Source organism: Camellia sinensis, chromosome 3 (genome assembly GCF_055761805.1).
Source record: "Camellia sinensis isolate YWXY chromosome 3, ASM5576180v1, whole genome shotgun sequence".
NCBI lineage: Eukaryota > Viridiplantae > Streptophyta > Magnoliopsida > Ericales > Theaceae > Camellia > Camellia sinensis.
Genome location: NC_138963.1, coordinates 176,817,319 through 176,839,210, shown reverse-complemented (window position 1 = coordinate 176,839,210; position 21,892 = coordinate 176,817,319). Strand labels below are relative to the sequence as shown.

The following is a 21,892-nucleotide window of genomic DNA, read 5'->3' as shown; positions in this document are numbered from 1 at the left end:
ATTATTAAAATTAACAAAATTAATAAAATATATATATATATATTAACAAAACTAATAATATATATATATATATATTCTGAAAAAAGAAATATTAACAAAACTAATTAATAAATATGTATATATATATTCTGAAATAAATACATATTATAAAAAAAGACTTATTAACAAAACTAATTAATAAATATATATATATATATATATATATATATATATATTCTGAAATAACTTATTAACAAAACTAATTAATAAATATATATATATATATATATATATATATTCTGAAATAATAGAAAAAAAAAAAAAAGAAGAAGAAGACCGAAGTTGTTAATAAATATATATATATATATATATATATATATTCTGAAATAATAGAAAAAAAAAATAGAAGACCGAAGTCGAAGACGGAGGAGAAGACCAGAAGAAGACTCACAGAGAGAGAGAGAGAGAGAGAGAGGAGACCTCGACAGACAGAGAGAGAAACATCGACTGGCGAAGACCAGAAGAAGAAGGAAGAAGACCGAAGCTGAGGAAGGAAGAAGAAGGTGTACCTTACGACGACGAGCGACGGCTGAGGAGCGACGACGAGCGACGGACGAGCGACTGACGAGCGACCAGGTTGTCTTTCTCCTCTGTTATCTGCCTTCTCTCTTTCTCTTTTTGTTCTCTACTAACCTCTTAGATCGATTTAGGGCTTTTGATTTAGGGCAAACAGAATTTTTTTTGCTTTTTTACAGATTGACCCCAAAAATATTTTATAAATTCTGAAATTGACCCTAAAAATGTTTTGTAAATTCTGAAATTGGCCCCGTGCGTGTCCATAACGTGTCCTGGACGTGTCCGGCTTCAGAAAAAATAAAAAAAAAATTGGACACTCTCTAGTGCGTGTCGGACACGTGTCCACCGCGTGTCCGACGCGTGTCCGTGTCCGACACGTGTCCGACACTGGTACGGAGCCCTCGGAGAGGTGTCCGTGCTTCATAGACAAGTATAATATGTTATCACTTCATTTTTTCTGTTACTTGTCATGTTTTAATAAGATTGACAAATTTTCTAGTGCTGGTGTCATTAATCAAGTGTATCTAATTGAATATGAATCTGAATGCCTTTTAGAACTCGATGTTGGTGGTCCATTGTTTTTAGTTTTCAAATACTCCACTTTGTTTTAAGAGGTGAAGTGAACTATCTATATTATGTTCTGCATTCTTTCTCTATTTTTTTCCTTTCCAGCAAGGAATTTGGGCCTCAAAGGGCATACAATTGTCTCCTAGAACACATGTAGTCCCCTGTTCCATTTGCACCAACTAATTACCTGGATAACTCCCCTGAGGTAGCCCTAAAGGGATGAGTTGAACTAACTCCTGCTTCTGCCTGAGATGGGATCCAGGCTATCTTGTCTACCTTTTGGATTAATGTTTAGTTTTCAGGGGGCCTTGTTCTAAGTTTATAACTATTTGGGGTTAGTAGCCCAAATTTGTTCTGCGACTCCTAGACTCCAATCTGTAAAGAGCTGTATGATCAACTTATGCATTGTTTTTCAGTAACTTTTGTATTCTATGCCTATCTTTTCCATCTTTCATTTTGTTGGCCCTTTGATGGTGTTAGATAGGAACTACAAAGTAATTCACCTTAGTAACAATACAGTTCAAAATTCAACACATTAAAGAAAAGCTTGTGGAAGATGCACTACAGGAAAAACGGGTTATAATGGCGTTCATACAACGACGTTTTAAAAAAATGCCACGTTTTACTCCACATAACAGACCCCTCCGTGTTTCAGTGGTTCACTTAAAAAAAAAAAAACAAACAAACAAATGGGTCACCGTTAGAACTCTCATACTCCGTTATCTCTCCTCATACTCAGATCTCACTCTCACAGATCTCACTCTGTCACACATCGCTATTCTCTCTCGCGATCGAACTTTCGAGGTCTTCGCTGTTCGCTATTCTTCATCAATCACTATTTTTCATCAATCGCGTTATATCATCGATCTCACTTAGATCTCACTCTCTTCGCTGTTCTTCATCAATCGCGTCGATCTCTGGATGTACTCCTCTGCTAGGTGATTGACGATTGTTGCCCATAAAGTACATCTCTGGAGTACTCCTATGGGAAAAAATAGTTGTTCTTCATCAATCACGTCGATCTCGAGGCTAATTGAACTCCAACTCGATCTCTCTCGCTATTAGAGAGTTTGCAAATCGCAAATCCAAAATCGATATCATGTAAGTGTTCGAGTTTGAATCTCTACTTTCTCATTGTCAAATTAGATCTGTTAATCGGTGTTTGGTCTTCTATTATTATAAATAAAGTTGTATGATTGTAGTTGATTGTAGTTTATAAATTTTTTAGCTCTTTCTTGAGATCATGAGCTTAAAATGGGTTGAATCATGATAATGATTAATTTTTCTTCTTTAATTATTTTGATCTGTGTCTTCCAAATGTATTGCTACACATTGGTCCACCATTTATTTATATTTACTTTCATACAAATTCAACCAATCCAAAACTCAAGCCGTGGTCTATACAATGTGCTTCTGTGACATTAGTGTGGCAATATTATTTTAGTGAATGATATTTTAATTGTTGATAAAGTTGCTTGCTTATTTTGTTGCTTCCTCACGGCTGTTCCAGCGCTTGTTTTGTTGTTCTTTGAAAACTGCAGATTTGAGGCTTTGGCAAATGCTGCATGTTTTGCAATTTATTTTCTGATTGTTGCCCTTGTGGATGGAATAAGTTAAATGAAAAATAGAGGGATCTTAAGTGAGATGCTCATCTTCTCCAGCTAGTGTCAAATGATTGCTTTATTTCCAAGTGATGACCATGTGGATGAACATGGTTAGTAGGGACATGAAACGATTTTCTAATTTAGATTGTCTCCAAAAGTTGTTCTGCTTTTTTGTGAAGTGCTTTGTTAAAGTTGTGATGATAAGCGATTCCATTTACCATCAAATGATAACATAGAACTGAAAATTTTGTTTTACTACTTGCTATAGAACGAAAATCATTGTATGTGCAATTAACCTGAGTTGGTCCACGCATGGTTTTCTATGATAATTACACACTTTGGTAGGCAATTTCTCATACTGCATCCTTCTCTTAATAGAAAAAGAGAGACCATACATTTGTGATATCATGGTTGTTGTTCCTGTCTTGCAATTCCCCATTCTATTTTGTATCTGGTTTGCATGTATCCATTTACCTTTGTTTCTTGCTTGGTGTTTGTATTTATGAGTAGATCATTTGATCAGCCATTAGCCAATGCATTGGTGGGCCATAGCTGTGCATGTATCATTTTATGCATCCCATTATCCTTTTATTCCTTTGTGCTATTATTGCCTTCATGTATGTCGTTTGTCTGGTATGTGGTGTATGCCTATAATTGCTGCAATATCTTCTAATCTTTTCTTCTTCTCTTATATTTTGAGGAAGGTTTGTATTTCTTACACGTTTGGGCATTAATCAAAATATGTGCCTGCATTTTTCCATTGTCATAGGTTGTCAAAGATAAGTGTACTGGCAAAACCAAGGGCTATGGATTTGTTAGTTTTGCCAACCCTTTAGATCTTGCAGCAGCACTAAAAGAAATGAATGGTAAGTTTGTCATAGACACCCTATTTTTATTAGCATGATTTGTTGTTACCATTCATAACTTTGATGTTCAAGAATATAGCCGTAGCAGAATGAATTAATCATACCTGGGTGATTAAATTTGGGCTTCTGCAATTTCTTGACCGCAGATAATTTAGGATCATCATCTTTCATTTCAGAATGATTTATGCGATTTTGAGCTGCTGATTGGATGGTGAATCAGCTATAATATTATTCACCAGTGTAACTGGGTCAGTGAGGTGATTAGTGGTGGTGGTTATGGAGACAAGATGTACTTGTAAAGTCTGATATCTGAAATGTTTACCAAACAAAGAATGATTAGAAAAGGAATGTTCTCACATAATTGATTATTTGGACTGCATATAATATAGGAGGTTGTAGTAGTTTCGTGGTGTTCCATTTAAATTGATACTGTAGTTTAGTTTTCTAACACAATGTTATTATTTACTGGGAGATGGAAATGGGATGAGGGATCTAGCGGGATGTCTAAAGTTCTGTCAGAAGATGGGGGAGTAATGTTATTGTTTTACCAAAAACTTCTGATTCTGGCTACCTGCTATTTTTATTTACTTGTTTCTGCTACAGGTATCTATTCTGCTGCCCCTATGCCCACAACGTGGCTTCAAAAGGGAAATACATTGCTTTTGTTACCACAGAAGCAGAGACTGACAACCCTGAGGTGGAATTGAAGCCTGGCATAGACCTACTTGGACCTGTAGACGAGATATTCTTTGAAAGTTATGACAGATTTGTACTCCAAGCTGAGCCTTGGTTGATTAAATTTGTTACGGGTTCAGTTTCTAGTTTACAACTCTTGCTTGCCCCTCTACAGATTTGTACTCCAAGCTGAGCCTTGGTTGATTAAACTAAGAAGTTTTTTTAGTTTGAGTGAATTCATTTCTGGATTGCTTGTCTTGTTCTTGTGCTGTAAATTTTGCCGTACAGTGAATTTTTTTGTTGCTGTTCAGCATGTTCTATTGATTTTTTTATCCCAAATTTATTCTTTTCTTGTGTTGTGAAACAAGCAGGAAACTGGAAATACTGACATCGAAGGCGTTGACTCAACCAATGCTTGCTATGGTGGAACTGCAGCTTTATTCAACTGTGTCAATTGGGTGGAGAGTAGTTCATGGGATGGACGCTATGGACTTGTGGTCTGCACAGACAGTGCGGTATGATTATATCCTTTGGATCTTTAATGTCTCTCTTGATTGTGACCAGTGAATTGGAACTTATTTTTTCCAAGCCCGACATCCCAATCAATCAAATAATTAACAGCTGCTATTGCTATGCTTATAGGGCCTGATGCTCCTATAGCATTTGAAAGCAAATTCAGGGGAAACCATATGTCGCATGCCTATGATTTTTACAAGCCCAACCGTGCAAGTGAATATCCGGTAATTCTCCCTGAACTTCCGTCAATTTTCATGAAAACTCAGTATTTTGTGCATTATTTCACAATAATGAAAGGTAGTTTTCAATTGATGATTCTGACTATTTTGTGTTTCACTCTCCATACAACAAGGTAGTTTATCTAATACTGTTAATATGTGCAATTAATTTCTCTTTCTGGTTTACCATTCGAAGCTTTCAGAGCACTTGAAAAAATAACAGAGGTTTAAACTTTTTAGTTTAATCACTACAGCTTATTCAAAAGAGCTTTGCCTGGTTGTGGTTCAATGACTTCTTGAGGAATGCCGTGATTCGATGACTTCTTGAGGAATGCCGTGATCTGGAGGTCTGTTTTGACTCCTAGTCCTAACATGCATTTCCAATCTCTCTCTTACATTCTTTCTTTTACCTTACCTAGGCTGTAACCTGCAATACACAGATTGCTTTCACCATGTCTCTCTTAAAACTAATTGGTGCTAGAGAGGGTTTTAGCTTTAGTTTTAAGATTATGTGAGGTCGACCTATCAGTGTCTCTTGAGCTTTTGAAGCTGTTATGAAAATCTCTCCAAGTATCTAATCCCATTTGTTCCCCTAGCTATGGTCTCTTAGTGTCAGTCGGCCATTAGAATGCCTTTGCTAAGACTAAATATGTTTTATTCATGTTATTTGTTCTTGTCAAATGTTGGTTCAAATATCAAAGAAAGGAAAGAAAAAGAAGAAGTAGATAGGACAAACTCAATGAAAGAAGGCCTTTTTTTGTTGTAAGTTTTATTCTTAAAATTAAAGTTGTTGAGGTGGAATAATATTGTATTTCATCATCTCTGCTGTGGTGATTTCTAAGAAGTGTTAATTTTGTTACAAATTTTTGTTTGACAAAGTGCCTAATTTTGAGCAGTCCTTGAAATCATGGTAAATGGTCCAGAGGAAATTCATAGTATCAGAATACTGAAACATCTGAGTTGATTTCATATTTTGGACAACTTATTAAAATAGATGATCTAAAGGTTTATTCTAATTGATCGTAGATTATCAGATGCAGCAATGGTGGACCTGGATATGTTTGTCATATAAACCATCTCAATTGAGGTATTTTCTCTTTAACTCGCCAATTCTCGACTTAGATCGCTATTTTGTTTTGCATTTTTAGGATTTTGCATGTTCTACAACATTTTATTATTTATTTTTTATGTGATTCTTTGTAACTCCATGCTTTAATTCGAGAGAATCAGATATTGAAGTAGTTAATGCTTCTCTATTCTATACCTTATTTATTTATTGTCTTGTTTATTGTTGCTATAGTTTCCTTAGAAAGTTCTATATAATCCATGGAGCAATTGTCCCAGGAAGTTGAAATCTGAAGTTGCTTTGGTAACTATGCCGTTTTCAGTTTTCAGTTTATATTTACAATAATTTTAAAAACTATCATAAAAACTTGTTTGATAATTTTTTTTAGTTTATAAATGGTTGTCTTAGTTTATAAATTTGAGGAAAAAACTCATTTTGAGTTTACGTTTTCAGTTTTCAATTTTTTTTTCAAATAATTTTTTTTCAAATAATTTTTTTTTCCAATTAAATTTTTTTATGACATTGACAATAGGCTGCGAGCAAGAATAATGATGTGGATTTAGTTTATTTTATTGAAAGTAATTTTTTAATTGAGCAGGTGAACTAGAACTTCATGTTTCCCCTTTTATTTTGAAATTTGTTAATTTGCGTCCATAGGGGATGCATTCGAACTTATGTTGCACAATGCTAATCTTGGAAATCGTTGGAAGCCATTAAGTAGATCTCAAAATATGTTACTCAGAATGTAGTGGGCAAAGGACATGGTATGAATTCAAATTCCTCTATTCAACCTTTGATCCCCTTTTTACTCTATTTACCCTTGTTATACTTGTGTTGCTTCATTTATTTGTTTCCCTTTTTGATCCATTTTCCCTCTTTAATTATGTTTTGCGTATTGTTTAATTTAGGTAGAGAATACATATAATTTATTTAAATTATGGTTTGTTTAGTTTGTTAGATTTATTGTGTTCTGTGGTGAAATAGTTATTCATGATTCCTTCTGTGCATGCTTCTGGTAAGAATTATATTGTCCCTTCTTAGAATTGTGGAGACTGTAGGTGAAAGTGTGACTAATCTCCAACTAGGCTCAATGGCAATTGTTCATTCTCAAGGAAGTTCCTTCACTAGACCGACGCCATTGGTTTTTTCTCAATAATTCACTTTTATGAGTTTGGCTTCTGGTCTTCCTTCTTCTTTTGACTTAATTTGCTGTTTCCTTCACTTATTTTGTGAGGTCGAATTTGGGGATATCATCCCGAGGGAGAGAGAAATTGGTGATGTTCCAATCTGCAGTGTAATTTCTAAAATTGGCCAGCTTGTTCCTTAAATAAGCGTTGGCCCATGAATGAGTAACTTGTATAATCTTGCTGACTATTTCTTCTCTCTGGATTTGAATTTGCAAATTTGGGTGCAGGCTTTATAATTGAACTGGTGCAAGTAACTGTGCTCACATTTTCATTTTTTTTTTGAACAGGCTGTTATAGTGTCAACAAACTAACTTCTGCTAGTTGCAAAGTAAAGATTTGAAGATTTGCACTAAATAACAAAAATGAGGGGGTGATTTGAAGAAAATTCAAACTGTGTAACAGTATATGATTGAGATTTGGAAAGTTGTAGGGTTAAATATCTGAGGAGATAAACTAGAATTTTTATGGTTTTCAATTTGGCATTGTAATTTAAATTTGAGCCAATTTGTTTTATTTTATATTAATTATCAGTTAATTCTCAATCGCTGTTCCTAGTGAAATTTATATAAATTCTCAGTTAATTCTCAATCTCTATTCTTAGTTAAATTCTCAATTAATTGGGCTATATTCTTAAAAAAAATCAAAAAAAACCAAAAAAAATGGCGTTTTTGGAAAAAATGTCACTAAATGTTGTCATCATGACATCACATCTGAGGTAAGTATTAAAAATGAAAAAAGGTGGCGTTTTTTCAAAAAGCGCCACTGAATGACGTCATCATTACATCATATATTAATTGTGACGGAAAAGTAGATAGCTGTTAAAGATTTTGCGACGTTTTGAAAAACGCCGTCTAATGTTTTTAGCGACGCTTTGAAACGTTGCTAAGCTATTGCGGCGGCCGTATCTACGACGAAAATATTAAACGTTGCAAAAACTTATTGCAGCGTTTTTCAATCATATAGCGGCGTTTTTGAAACGCTGCTAAAAGTCAAATTTCCTGTAGTGATGGTTGCGTTGTTATTCCAAAAAGGTAGCTATATCATATTCATATGGTTATTACTAAGATTATATGAGATGAATATACAATACCATTATCCTGACTTCAGATCATTGCACAAAAATATCCTTTAAAAAGAGAAAAAAGAAAAAGAAAAAGAAAATGCACAGTCCTTTTTTGTCTTGGTTTGTTTTATTGGTTGATTTTTGATTCGATCTCATGCTTTATTCTTCTTAAGGTTCTAATTTCTCAACTTCATATTTTTAAGATTAATTGCAGAGAGCATTTGGATTTTTTATTAATTAAAGTTTGTTGGCTTTGTTCATTAATGTAGGCAATAACTCGTCGTTAGGATGATTGTTCTATTGGTTTTGAATGAGCTATATTGCATCCATGCTCTGGGTAAATATAGACGGAGAAAGAAAAGATGGGTTGCAGAGAATATTTGGAATTTTTTTTTAAAGTTTCTCGGCATTGTTTATTAATATAGGCAATAACTTCTTGTTAGGATGATTGGTCTATTGGATTTAAATGAGCTATATTACATTCATGCTGTAGGTAAATATAGACGGAGAGAGAAAAGATGGGTCTAGCGGTCAGTATGATCAAATCTGCAATGCACGCTTACCAAGAGGACTTGATTCCCATTCAATTCCATCCGAAGTACTTGCTGCCTCTTTGGGGTAATCTTTCTCAATTAAATTCTTTTTATACTTTTTGTTTTGTGTGTATTGTGTGTTACTGGCCAACTCATGATAATAAAGATCTCACCATGAGATCTGATCCAACATCTGGTCACTTTTTTTTCTTCTTCGTGTTGGCCTTCTTTGAACTATATTAAGATGGTTCGATTCAATATAACTCATTTTCGTGATTGGATAGGTAGGATGTAATGAAGAATATTAGTGATCAACTTGTTTACTGCCTAGCAATATTCATGTACTTACTTAGTAACACTGAATCTTGGATGTATTCCCTTCCTTTATTGCTGCTAGGAGCTCTAATAATCTTCTGGTGTTTCTCTTTTACAATAGTTAGCTTTTAGTATTAATGTTGTGAGTCTTGTGACTATTTATGTATCACCTTATTTTGAAGCTTGTTTGTTTTCATTTTTAGAGTATTTATTTTTTTTGGCACTGCAGCCAACTAGATATCTATTAATGTGATAATGAACTCCTAAGAAGAGTTCCATTGCTGATATTCCATTGTGTGTTGCATGTAACATCTTGTTATGATGTATCGGAGATTTATATACATTGTATTTCATACTATCTTTATATCCCATACCAAATTATCTTTTTTAGTTTGTTTATGTTCAACTTGAATGTTCTTGTGTTTTAAACTGACTAATGGTTATCAATGGCTTTAACACAGATACATGGTGCAACTTTTAAATCTTGTTGTTCACAATGTTGCTGCACCCGCACTTCATAACTTGGGTTTTGCGGTAAGCTTTGATGCACCTCCATGTATATGTGTCCAAAGAAAAAAAAATTCTTCGCATCTTGTCTTAAATTTCTTTTACTATCTTAAGTTTTTACCAAAAAATTCCAGTTTCATTTGTGTAGTGAAAAATATCGTGGAGAGAGTACTCTCCATTGGTACCTTTTTATATTATGATATTATTATAAGATATGCCTGCTATGATACCTTGATTCTAATTTTACCTTCCATAATGACAATCTTGGATGTGATGTGCATGTAAATTGTTGCCCATTCTTTGGCAATGGTGTAATATATAGTTTAGGTAAACGTGGTTACATGGCCCATAGTGGAGCCATTTTTTTGTAGTTTTGTATACACTATATAATATGGGACATAATATTAAAATTTAAAGAGTATTTATCAAAAAAAAAATTAAAATTTAACAAGTGTCATAATATCGAAGACTCTAAAGTTGAGATCTTAGTTTGTATAACACAAAAATAATTATTACATGATTTGGGTAGTGTTGGCAATTCTGTATCCCAAAACTTCAGTCTTTTGTATTGCCCTTGCGGATCTGTTGTAATGGGTTAGTAGGCTAGGTTAAATGTACAAGCGTGTTAGGCTTGAAAACTAACACCATAATTGCAAACATGCTTCAATACACTACAAGGTTTATTTACATGAGCATGTTGCATTACTTCAGGACACTTGGTTTTTAAATTGCATCAAAATTGGTTTCCTTACCTTATTTGAGTCTTAGATTTATCAGAAATTGTTTTCTTTTTTTAAAGTATGATCTTCTTCCTTCTAAGTTGGGCTTGATTCTAGCTCAAGTATGGGTGTCTTTATTTTTTGAAAAAATTCTAAGAGGCCCCACTTGAGTGGGATTTGCATGTGTCTGACTGCCAGGCATATTCTAGTCCAGAATGGTGTGCTTAAAGATCGCCCAAAGGGTGCTTCACTAGGAAATTTCATTGCTTTTTTGTTGTTTGCGAAATTTACCCTTGATTATGAGATATAATTTTCATATACAAATTAAATCTTCAATATCTTATCTTGAAATTGTGTTGTCTCATGACAAACCGGGATTTAAAGCTGTAAAAATTAACAAGACACCAACAATTGGTGCTTTCATGTGCTAATCTTCATCTAATTACCTCTATTGTATTCATTCCATAATTTTGCTTCAGGGTTCATGCTCCCGAATATGGCAACGAGACTCTTATTGGGATGCCTGTCTGTCTTCCAGAAGGTAATACTGATATGGTTACTTAGATTTATCAACTGTTGGATTGATCTATAATTAATGTCATGCAGCAATGAATATCCACTATTTATACGGTGCCAAAATAGTTGCTCCGTTGGTGGAGAGGCTTCATGGTCTGATAGAAGCTCAAGTAATTTTGGTGTTGCTTCAATGGAATCTGAGAGGAAGACCCGTTTGGATTCTTCTGGCGGTAGCTTCAATTTTTCTTCAGCTTCACCACATTCTGTTGAAATGCACCAGGACCTACAGAAAGGGATTTCATTTCTGAAAAAAAGTGTGGCATGCCTAACAGCCTACTGTTATAACTCATTATACTTAGATGTTCCTACTGAGGCGTCTACTTTTGAATCCTTTGCAAAGTTGTTGGCCACACTTTCTTCTTCCAAGGAAGTTCGATCTGTTTTTTCCTTGAAAATGGAGTCTTCAAGGTATTGACCCCATTTTCTCTTGTATGGTACATGATATGCACATCATCTTTTCGGTTCACTATTCACACATCATCAAAGAAAGACAAGTGTAGAAATTTAATGTATAAAGAGAAATGATTGTATTATTGATTGATGTAATGTTGATGTATTACAAGATTGATTAATTACAATTCCTATACAATCTATATATAGAAGAAAATGTGGTAGTAGGTGTAGTGGAGGTGATAGTGGGTTAGGTGAAGTGGAGTGTGTGGTGAAGTGGAGATAGGTGAAGTGGAGTGTGTAGTGGAGTAGGTGAAAGTAAAGATAAAATGTGGTAGTAGGTGTAGTGGAGGTGATAGTGGGTTAGGTGAAGTGGAGTGTGTGGTGAAGTGGAGATAGGTGAAGTGGAGTGTGTAGTGGAGTAGGTGAAGGTAAAGATGGGAAATTCTAACAGCCCCCCGCAAACTCAAGGAGGAGAGAAACTAACCAACTTGAGTTTGGAGAGAGTAACAAAACAAGAAAATACATAAAAATAAAAAAGGATAGGAGACACTGTATGGTCGTGTCAGACCGTTGGTGAAGACACTGTATGGGGTGTCATAACGTTGTAGAGGACACTGTATGGTGGTGTCAGACCGATGTAGAAGACAGTTTATGGGGTCATGTCGGACCGTTGTAGAAGACAGTTTATGGGGTCATGTCGGACCGTTGTAGAAGACAGTTTATGGGGTCATGTCGGACCGTTTGTAGAAGACAGTTTATGGGGTCATGCCGGACCGTTATAGAAGACAATGTTGTGACAGTTTACGGAGTCTTGCTGGACCCTTGTAGAAACTAACCGGAATCAATGTCGGGACAGTTTACAGAGTCTTGTCGGACCCTTGTAGAAACTAACCGGAATCTATGTCGGGACAGTTTACAGAGTCTTGTCGGACCCATAAAGGAGCTAACCGGAATCAATGTCGGGACAGTTTACAGAGTCTTGTCGGACCCATAAAAAAATACACTGTATGATGGTGTATATAGGCTGCCCAAATATATAGATATATGGATATATATAGTGAGCCCTCAAAAGTCGCGCCCTCAAAAGGCGCGCCCACTTTATCAAAAGATGTGCCATCAAAAGGCGTGCCCAATTCATCAAAAGGTGTGCCGGACATGATGGCGAGGCACGTGGGCGCCTTGGCTTGCGTGCCCGTTTGTCGGCTGGTGATAAGAGGCGCGCGATGCGCGTGGCTGCCTCGGCTATAAGACAGAGGCTGAGGCTGAGGCAGAGAAAAGCTGCGAAAAACCTCGGAAAAAAACAAAAACTCTTCTTCGTTTTGCTGAGAGAGATAGTCCGTAACACTCTGTTGTCTGAGAGAGATTTCTGAGAGAGATACTCTGTAATATTCTGTGGCCCAGAAAATGGCTTCATCTTCCCGGAGTCTGCTCACTCTCTTTCCCGACCTCAATGAGTCAACAAGAGAGACAACTGGTGCGGTGGCACTGGAACCTCAACCAAGCGCACCAGGGTTTGCTCCGTTGAACTTTCCGATGCGGTCGGTGGAGCAAAAAATGGCAGTGCAGTCGGATGTGGAGGCCAATCAGTATACTTTGAAGGCATGTGTGGAAAGCATGACGGCGGTCACAAACTTGTCGAACCGGCTGCAGAGTAGGACAAATGAGGTGCAGCATTTAAACTCCCAGCTGGCTCTGCTCCAACGCATGTATAAGGATGCGCGAGCAGAGATAAGCGTGCTAAGGGCAGAAAACAAGGAGCTGAAGCGGAAGGCCACCGTGATGTTCCGTTTTGGAGGTCCTCCATATGCTGTAGTGGAGGAGCAGGGAGGAGGCAACTTGCTTGGTGGTTTAGGAAGCACGGAGGCAACACCGTCAAGGGCCGCCCAGGACGGAGGCAAGAAGAAGAGACCGGCGGCAGAGTAGAGAAAAATCCCACTGTGGGTGTTGTTTGTTTGTGTTTTTTTTTTTTTTTTTTTTTTTTTTTTTTTTTTTTTTTTTTTTTTTTTTGTGTGTGTGTGTGTAAATTTGTGATCGGGGTGGATCCCTGAGATGAATAAAATATGATGTACTTTTTTCTTCACTCAAATTCATCAATGTGAAACACGTCAAAGTTCAGCCAGAAAAATCGCGTCATGGAGAAAATGCAGCTCACCGATTCAGCCCAAAATGCGTCTTGATGCCCATGCATTGGTTCCTGAGTTATTTGGCATTTGGAACTTGCAGTGAACTCTTGAAGGTCTTCAGATGATAATTTTAAATCACCACTAATAAAAAAGAAATGTATTACCTTCGACTCCCGTAAGCTGTAGATGAAGGGTTTGATGCCAAACAACCTACCAGACAGCAGGCCACTGCACCTTGTGAGAAATTATAGCAATCTGTTAAACCAAAGTCAGTGATCTGCAAAAGCAACCAACATCGTTCTCAAGTTGACTGCCCTCTCTTCAAATCCCACCCTTTTTCCAGATCTTTTTGAATCCACTGCAAGTATTGTCCATGATCTGAGTACGAACTTGTTCCGAATTCATTGTGTTCTGCTGAAGTAATCGAGATAAGAAGCTAAAGTTCTCCTCTCCTCTTGTTTCTCTTTGGTTTTGGAGGCTGTAGAACCACCTTGATTGCAATATCAAAGACAGCCTTCACATTCTGCTGCGTCTTGGAGCTGCACTCTACATATGCCACGGCTCCTATTTGCTTCTTTAGTTCTTCACCCTGTGCTGTAGCAATTGTACATGCACCGGGATAATCAATCTGGAATTGCTTGTCTTCTCTCAAATCAAGTTTGGTCCCCACTAGAACAATGGGCACTGATGGAGCATAATGTCTTAGCTGAGGGACCCATTTCTTTGATATATTCTCAAAGCTAGGCCTACTTATTAGAGAAAAGGCAAGGAGGAAAACATCAGCTCCTCTATAACTAAGAGGCCTCAGTCTGTTATAGTCTTCTTGACCAGCAGTATCCCAGAGATGCCTGGCAATATGGAATTCAAAAGAGGCCAATTCCAGCAGCAGCAGGGGTCACAGGGAAGAGAGACTTGTAGCAACTGGTGGGCTGTGATGTTGTGGGCATTTGTGGTGGTGGTGAAGATGGATGAAGGTATGTGTAGAAAATTCTAGCGGACTAGGTTGAGGTCCGGCGGGCGGCCAAGGCGAGGTTGCCGCCCGCCGGTGAAGCGAAAAATACTAAGTTTTTAACCTAGCTTTGATACCATGTAGAAATTTAATGTATAAAGAGAAATGATTGTATTATTGATTGATGTAATGTTGATGTATTACAAGATTGATTAATTACAATTCCTATACAATCTATATATAGAAGAAAATGTGGTAGTAGGTGTAGTGGAGGTGATTGTGGGTTAGGTGAAGTGGAGTGTGTGGTGAAGTGGAGATAGGTGAAGTGGAGTGTGTAGTGGAGTAGGTGAAAGTAAAGATAAAATGTGGTAGTAGGTGTAGTGGAGGTGATAGTGGGTTAGGTGAAGTGGAGTGTGTGGTGAAGTGGAGATAGGTGAAGTGGAGTGTGTAGTGGAGTAGGTGAAGGTAAAGATGGGAAATTCTAACAACAAGTTTCACAAAACCTGGATGGATATTGTTTTTTGAAGTAAATGTTTATAGAGATTCGAAGTAAAACTTGCCAACTGTATAATGCAATCTGGCTGTAATTTCTCTGTAGGTGGGCTCATGATTGAGCCATATGCCCTGCTGCAATTGGAAGAGGAATATACACTGGAAGAGTATAAAGAATGTAAAAGAATTTAGCTGCAGTTCCCTAGGAAAGTTACTGTGTGTTAGCTATGGTTGTCAATGTCGTCCTTTGGATAATGCCAAGCTTAAATTTCAATGATTTTGGATTGGCATCAGGATCGATTTGATCCTTCACAATGAAAGAAATTTTGACTTAGGCTTGCAGCTTGATGTCAACCATCTTAGGATATGCTAAAATTCCTAGAAGCCCAAGAGACTTAGCTGACAAAAAAATCTTTGGGTATAATGCCTGCTTTGATCTGGCCATATTGCCGTAGTGGAACGCCATGGCATTGGCCACCTAAGGGATCTTTACATGGGTTAACTCAAAAACAAGGGCTACAGAGAGATTTGGAGAAATAGGCTAAGGAATATTGTTTATAATAAGCTGTTTGATGATTTTCAGATACTCAAAGGCCGCAAGATATCAAGTTGGTTACAGATCCTTCTTTCTGGATTTCTCATGCTAATGAATTCAATTTCATTTTATTTCTAGATGACATTGAGTACGGATCTCCATTTTGCCTTTTCTATGCTCAAATTAAGCCTATTTGGTGACTCTGGTTTTGGCCTTGAAAACCTCATTGACACGTATCATGTGGAGGATCCTGAAAGACCCTTGGTCCAAAATAAATCTTTCTTTTGTTCCAGACTTAACTGTCTCTGAACATTTCAGCCTTTGGAAGGGCAAATAATGGCATATTAAAGTTATACTACCGAAAAAGAAAAAAAAAAAAACAGTAAAGGAACTAGACAAATAGCTATGTTTATTATAATTAGGTGCTGCAAATATCAAATAAAAAGAAAAGCCTAAGTAATTTTCAGGTTTTCTTATACTACATCTATTACTTCCACCTACTTGTAACACCCCAACTTCCGGGCCGTTAAATACGCACAATAATACAACACAAGGAGGATAGATGACCAGAACATCTTAATATACATATATAACTAGAGTTAATATCACAGATAATTCGTTTATATTCCATTACAGGATTGCCAAAACATTCCCAAACCAAAAGTCAAAAGGAAAAAAAACAACTAGTCTAAGTCTTCAAATGAACCACAGCTCCAACACTTCATCTCATTTGCCTTCGAAATAACCGTCACCATTGTAAACTGCTTCATCACCTGGCATGACACGCCATGAGCTTGTAATGCCCAGTAAAAACACACACACACCCATATCTTCTATCAACCAATCAACCATACACAGAACAAATCGGAATACATAACGTACTTACAATAAGGTTTTACGAATTAGTAGTTAGACTAGGCATCTAGAATCCCCCAAAGAGATCCTCCTACCCAACCACACGGATTGAACACCGGACTATTCAGAACTCCCCCTTTTGCTACTTTGCAGACCTTACCACCTATGCCCACCTCCTGGTTATTTACCGGTCAGTGACATTGATGGACCTCAAAAGGGACGGCCAAACAAGTGGGCTCGCTTACACCCTGCACATACCATACCAAATCATGCCTACGGCTCGCTTACACCCTACACATAACATACCATACCAAAGGGCTTGCTTACACCCCAAAACTACCGCATAGAGTCTGAATACATCCACGTCAACCTAGGGGCTCGCTTAGATCGCTTGCACAAGACTTAACTCATTTGGTTTTAATTCCATTCACATGTTTATTACATAAATCATTCTGAAGCACAAGGGTGAACGTCACCCATTACCAACCCCTTTCCATTTCCCATTTATTAGATCTTTTGCCAAGCAAGTTAGTCACATTCGGTAATTCGGTAATATAAAAGAGCATGAGACAAACATAAGAAATGAAATATAGCCCATGATGATCATACATAGGTATGGTAAGGCAAGAAAATAACATTAGGCATGCTTTAAAATACTTAGAGACAAACAACACAACAAAACACCATTTCCAGCACTGTTCAGTTCTGCATGGCTAACAAGAGTGCTTTGGGAAAAATACTTCTAGGTCAAGTTAGGGGCTGAAATTGCACAGAAATAATAATTAACCTGTCTAGTTTCAATTCCAATTCACAGAATGTGCATAGCACCTCCAGAAATTCATCTACAAGCTATATTCAAAAACCTGTCCAGATTTGTCACCCTTTGGGAAAACTAGCTTTTCTCTCAATCTACCCGACGGTTTTTACTCAAATAAAATCTGTTGGAAACAAGACTCAGGCCCCGTTTGGGGACTTACCATTTTAGCCAAAAAGCCAAAAAGTTACCATTTTAGCCAAAAAGCCAACAACTCATACCAAAAAGTCAAAGATTCTCTTTTCTCTCTACTTTTTGCACATCTTTTCGTAATTAGTCAAAAAGTTATCCCAAACGTATAAGTTTTTTTACCTACCTTTTTAGCCAAATAGCCAAAAAGTTACTAAATTAGCCTGTTCCCAAACGAGGCCTCAGATTCCTAAATTTTGACAGTAGAACCAACATGAGATGATTTTTCTAGAATTTTATAAAATTTCTAAAAGTGGACTGTTTTTCAGAGACTCTGGACCAGATTTTTCAACAAATTACCCAAGCCCTAAAAGCACACAATTAGGAGCTAATAAAATTGTGACAAGCTCATAAAATATCCTACAATAAATTCAGATTTGAGAATTAGATAGATTTGATATTTTTTTTAAATTAGAGAAGTTGCAGCAGTGCCTAATTTCACAAATTTGCAAGACAATGACACTATATCATACCCATACTTTCACACACACCAAAAACCCTATTGACCATTAATTTGTAACACAAGAGACATACTAGACAATAGAATGAGATGATGAAAGGATTGGAGAAATTAAGGGAGAGGTATGTTCTTACCTTCAAAAATTCCTTCTTTTTCTCTTCTTTTTTTTTTTTTTTCTTCTTCTTCTTCTTACTTCTCTACTTCCCTTGAGCCAACTCTCCCTCTCTCACCCTCTCCTTGGGCTTTTTAAAAACATGGGAGTGGATTTGGACAAGCCCTCAATTTATAGAGTATAAGGTAGCTTAATGGCTAAGGGAACTAAATAAATATCTAGATATTTTTATTTTTTATTTATTTATTTATTTGTTGTTATCCAACCAACTCTTCCACCAACATATTATATATATATATATATATATATATATATATATATTTAAACTATATATATATTCAAATACACAAATAAATAAATAAATAAAAGAACAACAAAATCAAAAATAAAAATAACAATAAAATGTATGAATTAATTTATAAACTAAGAGGTAAATAAATAAAAACCAAGTTTTAGGGTATTTCCAATTATAAAGTGGTGTTCTCGGTTTAGTTTTGATAATATAAAGGAAAATTATTCTTTATTGGGCCATTTTGCAGATTTTTACGAAACTAGGTGCTAAAATGCTATTAAACTAAGGCTCAGGGTTTCATGTGTAATTACCAAAAATTAGGGTCTCTACACTACTAGTCTTTGAAGAATGTCAAAAGGAGGTCAATATCTTCCCATCTTTTGTTCCTTGCAATGGAACCACTGAATATTGGTATGAAATTGATCTTTTGAGTATTCCAAACTTACTTCAAATCTCATGCATGACAATTTTTTATTTGCATTCACTACATTTTGTTCACGTGGTGCTTTGTCCTAGTCCTTCTATGTTTGACATTTGTTGATTTTGTTTTGCAGGTCATCAAAACAAGTTCAACAGTTGAACAAATCAGCATGGAATGTGAATTCAGTCATTTCATCAAGTACTTTACTGGAGAGCGCACATGCACTACCCATAACAGTATAGATTTCAGGCTTGACTTTGCATCTGAAAAACTATTGAATTTTGTTACTAATGGATCTTTCTTCATTTGTACATTGGAGTGCCGTCATTTTGTGCTATTAACTACATAGACATCCCTTAAACATTGCAATCCCTTCCATGGCCACATTATAACTTATTCAGTAACAAAATAAAACAAAAATGGATTATGACACATAGGTGTCCTAAACCTTTTTCATACCCATGCAGCACAAAACTCTAACCTAGGAGTGTTTTCACTGCATAGCTTAAAACTACATTGGTGGCCTTTATAGGTTTTATATGTTGAGAAGGAATTGTCTGGAGAACTGAAATTAACTGTTCTCATTTAATTGAAATGTTGTGAATAGTTTGTTTGAAGTGCGCTCCAAGTATTTTTATGATTTCTTTTTAGTCAGAAGAATACTGCTTTTCCATTGACGTAATATTTCAATGTGTCACATTGATCAATATAAAAAATTTGTCCTTCAGACATATGAGATTGGTTTTATTGAGTGTTTCACATGCTTGCTTGTTTTTTTCCATCATGCAGAGAAACACCTTCAAAGTTCTGCTGCCAGTTTTCCTTATGCCACTGACTCATCTGATATTGGAAAGAATGAAAACCTTACAGAAGGATGGGATCTTGTGGAGCATCCCACTTTTCCTCCTCCACCATCTCAAACTGAGGATGTTGAGCATTGGACTCGAGCCGTGTTTATTGACGCAACAAAGAAATGATCTGGTGCTTTAACAGCCTACTACTTTTGTAAGTTACCTTTCATGCTTGTGAAAGCTGTAGAATTACAGTTGGGTCAAATTATTTGGACTTGCATTTGTATCTTCTGAGGCCTACAATCAGGTCTGTGGTGATTTTTTGATGCGTATAAAATTATATTAAAAAGAGGCATCATGGCGGTGCACCTTGTATACAAAAATCTATATCGTGTATACTTAAAAAATGCCTATTCAAAGGCCTCTACAAAATCCAAAACCTGTGCTTATAATGCCAAAACGTGTTGGGAATTCCTCTATCTTCACTTTCTTTTGTGGGATGTCGTCCTTGCTGATTTCTATATGAAGCTTTGATGGTTGGAGGATGGATATTCGTGTATTAGCAAAAGGACCATATTTCCTTCTCTTCACTTCTATCATGTAATGGGGTTGGTAGGATCATGTTTTCTTGATAATTAGGAATTGTACTGGTCATTTCCTGTGAAAAATGTGGTGTCCAAAAATTAGCCCAATTTTCGAAAGAAAATTATTTATTTTGCTTTTGCTATTTATTATTTTTCTAATTATGCATTTTTGACAGTAACTCTTCTTAATTATTTTCTCATTTTTTTTAAAACATTCCCTGTTCCCCTTTTATATTCTTTGTTTTCATTTTTATTTGTTTGTTAATAATGGTACCTTCAGTGATGTGTACCTCACACATTGTCTCCGATTTTTTAAATTATGCCTTTGCTGTACTTCAATTTTTTGCCATCCTCTGTCTGGGTTGACATTTTCATGTTGAATTCAAATTCTCAACCAAACTGACAAAATTGTGGTTTCAATTCTTTTTTTTTTCCCAGGAATCATCTTTCTATGGCCTTACTCTGAATATTTCTTAGTTGATTTTTAAAGCTCATTGTTATGGTCATTGATTCAGGTAATCAATCTTTCCATAAAACATACATGTGGGAATTTGTTTTCTGGTGGTGTCTGCACGTGTCCTATGCTGCCGGGAACCGAGGATGTGGCAGGGCAAATCTTTTAGGCCATTTACAAGTTTTGAACTCTAATCAATATTGTTTGTTGTCTACTTACCCGGGAATATATATATATTTGTCCTTACAATTTATGATAAGTAATTGCGTGAATAGATGCAATTGAATTTAAGGCAAATTACACTAACAGTCCCTATAGTTTGGGATTCGTGTCACTTTGGTCCCTGACTTTTCAATTGTGACATATTTGGTCATAAATTTTGAATTTTGTTCTAAATAAGGACAATTGAAGATACCATTGTTTAATTTCAAGGACAAAATCGTCAATTTAATAAAATATAAACTAATTTAATAAAAATAAATGTCAAAAAATATTTTTAATTTTTTTAAAATTATTTTTCTCCACCAATGATAAAATTATGTAAAATTGATAAAAATTAATAAAAATTGCATAATTAATTTTTAAAAATTAATTTTATATGATCATTATTCAAACACATAATAAAAATTAATTAGGTAAAAAAATAAATAAATATCTAAAAGATTTATCAATTTTACATAATTTTATTTTTAGTGGGTAGAAATAATTTTTAATAATTTAAAAATACTTGTTTGAGATTTATTTTTATCAAATTAGTTTATATTTTATCAAATTGATGATTTTACTCTTGAAAAATCTAATGATATCTTCAATTGTCCTTATTTAAAATAAGATTCAAAATTCAAGGTCAAATGTGTTACAATTGAAAAGTCAGGGACCAAAGCGACACAAGCTCAAAATTTTAGGGACTATTAGTGTAATTCACCCTTGAATTTATATACAATTTTATGCAATTGTAAACAAGGTTGCCTACAACTGATGAGTCACAGTAGTTATAATAATGTTTGAGAGTTCTAATGCAACTCTAATGATGTGCAGCGCACCCATGTGAAGGTAGGACGTACACTTCTCTCTCTCTCTTTACTCTCTCTTTCACTTCACTAGTGCTCCATTTAGAGCTCTTAAATTAGAGGTATGTGTCATTACTCTAGAAGTTATAGTTATTACTATTTCAAAGTTCAATGTTACTATACCTTTCTTTTCTTTTTTTTTCTTTTTTTGGTGGACTGAAATGATTTTCTTTTTCTTTTTCTTTTTCTTTTTCTCATTCATAGGTAAGGCTGAGTAAGGAATTCATATTTCAATCCAGTCCAATTCAATTCGGTAGGTTTAGATTGGTTTTTTGAATCCGTGGTTCGGTTCCGGATTAAATAATTAAAAATTCGTAATCCAAGGATCGGTTTCGGATTGAACCTTACAGTTTCGGATTGTAACTAATTCGGATCGTATGCAAATAGTCTA

At 35.7% G+C, this 21,892-nt stretch overlaps 4 long non-coding RNA genes and 1 pseudogene across 5 annotated transcripts in view; 3 read left to right on the top strand and 2 right to left on the bottom strand.

The window, feature by feature from the left end:
- Positions 1-20,629, top strand: part of LOC145789337 (uncharacterized) — a 29,091-nt pseudogene extending 8,462 nt beyond the window's left edge. Inside the window, exons 7-13 of the transcript XR_014364796.1 lie at positions 8,811-8,935; positions 9,627-9,699; positions 10,871-10,932; positions 10,998-11,375; positions 18,736-18,838; positions 19,394-19,607; positions 20,493-20,629. The product of XR_014364796.1 is annotated as an uncharacterized LOC145789337 (transcript). The remainder of the gene's footprint in view (positions 1-8,810; positions 8,936-9,626; positions 9,700-10,870; positions 10,933-10,997; positions 11,376-18,735; positions 18,839-19,393; positions 19,608-20,492) is intronic.
- On the top strand, positions 1,794-5,833 carry LOC114268444 (uncharacterized). Its single transcript, XR_014364797.1, has 5 exons — positions 1,794-2,223; positions 3,496-3,592; positions 3,739-4,782; positions 4,910-5,007; positions 5,256-5,833. It is a non-coding gene; the product is annotated as an uncharacterized LOC114268444 (long non-coding RNA).
- LOC145822937 (uncharacterized) lies at positions 7,369-7,796 on the top strand. Its single transcript, XR_014364799.1, has 2 exons — positions 7,369-7,504; positions 7,542-7,796. It is a non-coding gene; the product is annotated as an uncharacterized LOC145822937 (long non-coding RNA).
- On the bottom strand, positions 13,411-13,786 carry LOC145822936 (uncharacterized). Its single transcript, XR_014364798.1, has 2 exons — positions 13,648-13,786; positions 13,411-13,554 (listed from the first exon to the last, which is right to left on the bottom strand). It is a non-coding gene; the product is annotated as an uncharacterized LOC145822936 (long non-coding RNA).
- LOC145822938 (uncharacterized) lies at positions 15,996-18,031 on the bottom strand. The gene is made up of 2 exons (XR_014364800.1): positions 17,912-18,031; positions 15,996-16,232 (listed from the first exon to the last, which is right to left on the bottom strand). It is a non-coding gene; the product is annotated as an uncharacterized LOC145822938 (long non-coding RNA).
- Positions 20,630-21,892: the final 1,263 nt, after the last annotated feature.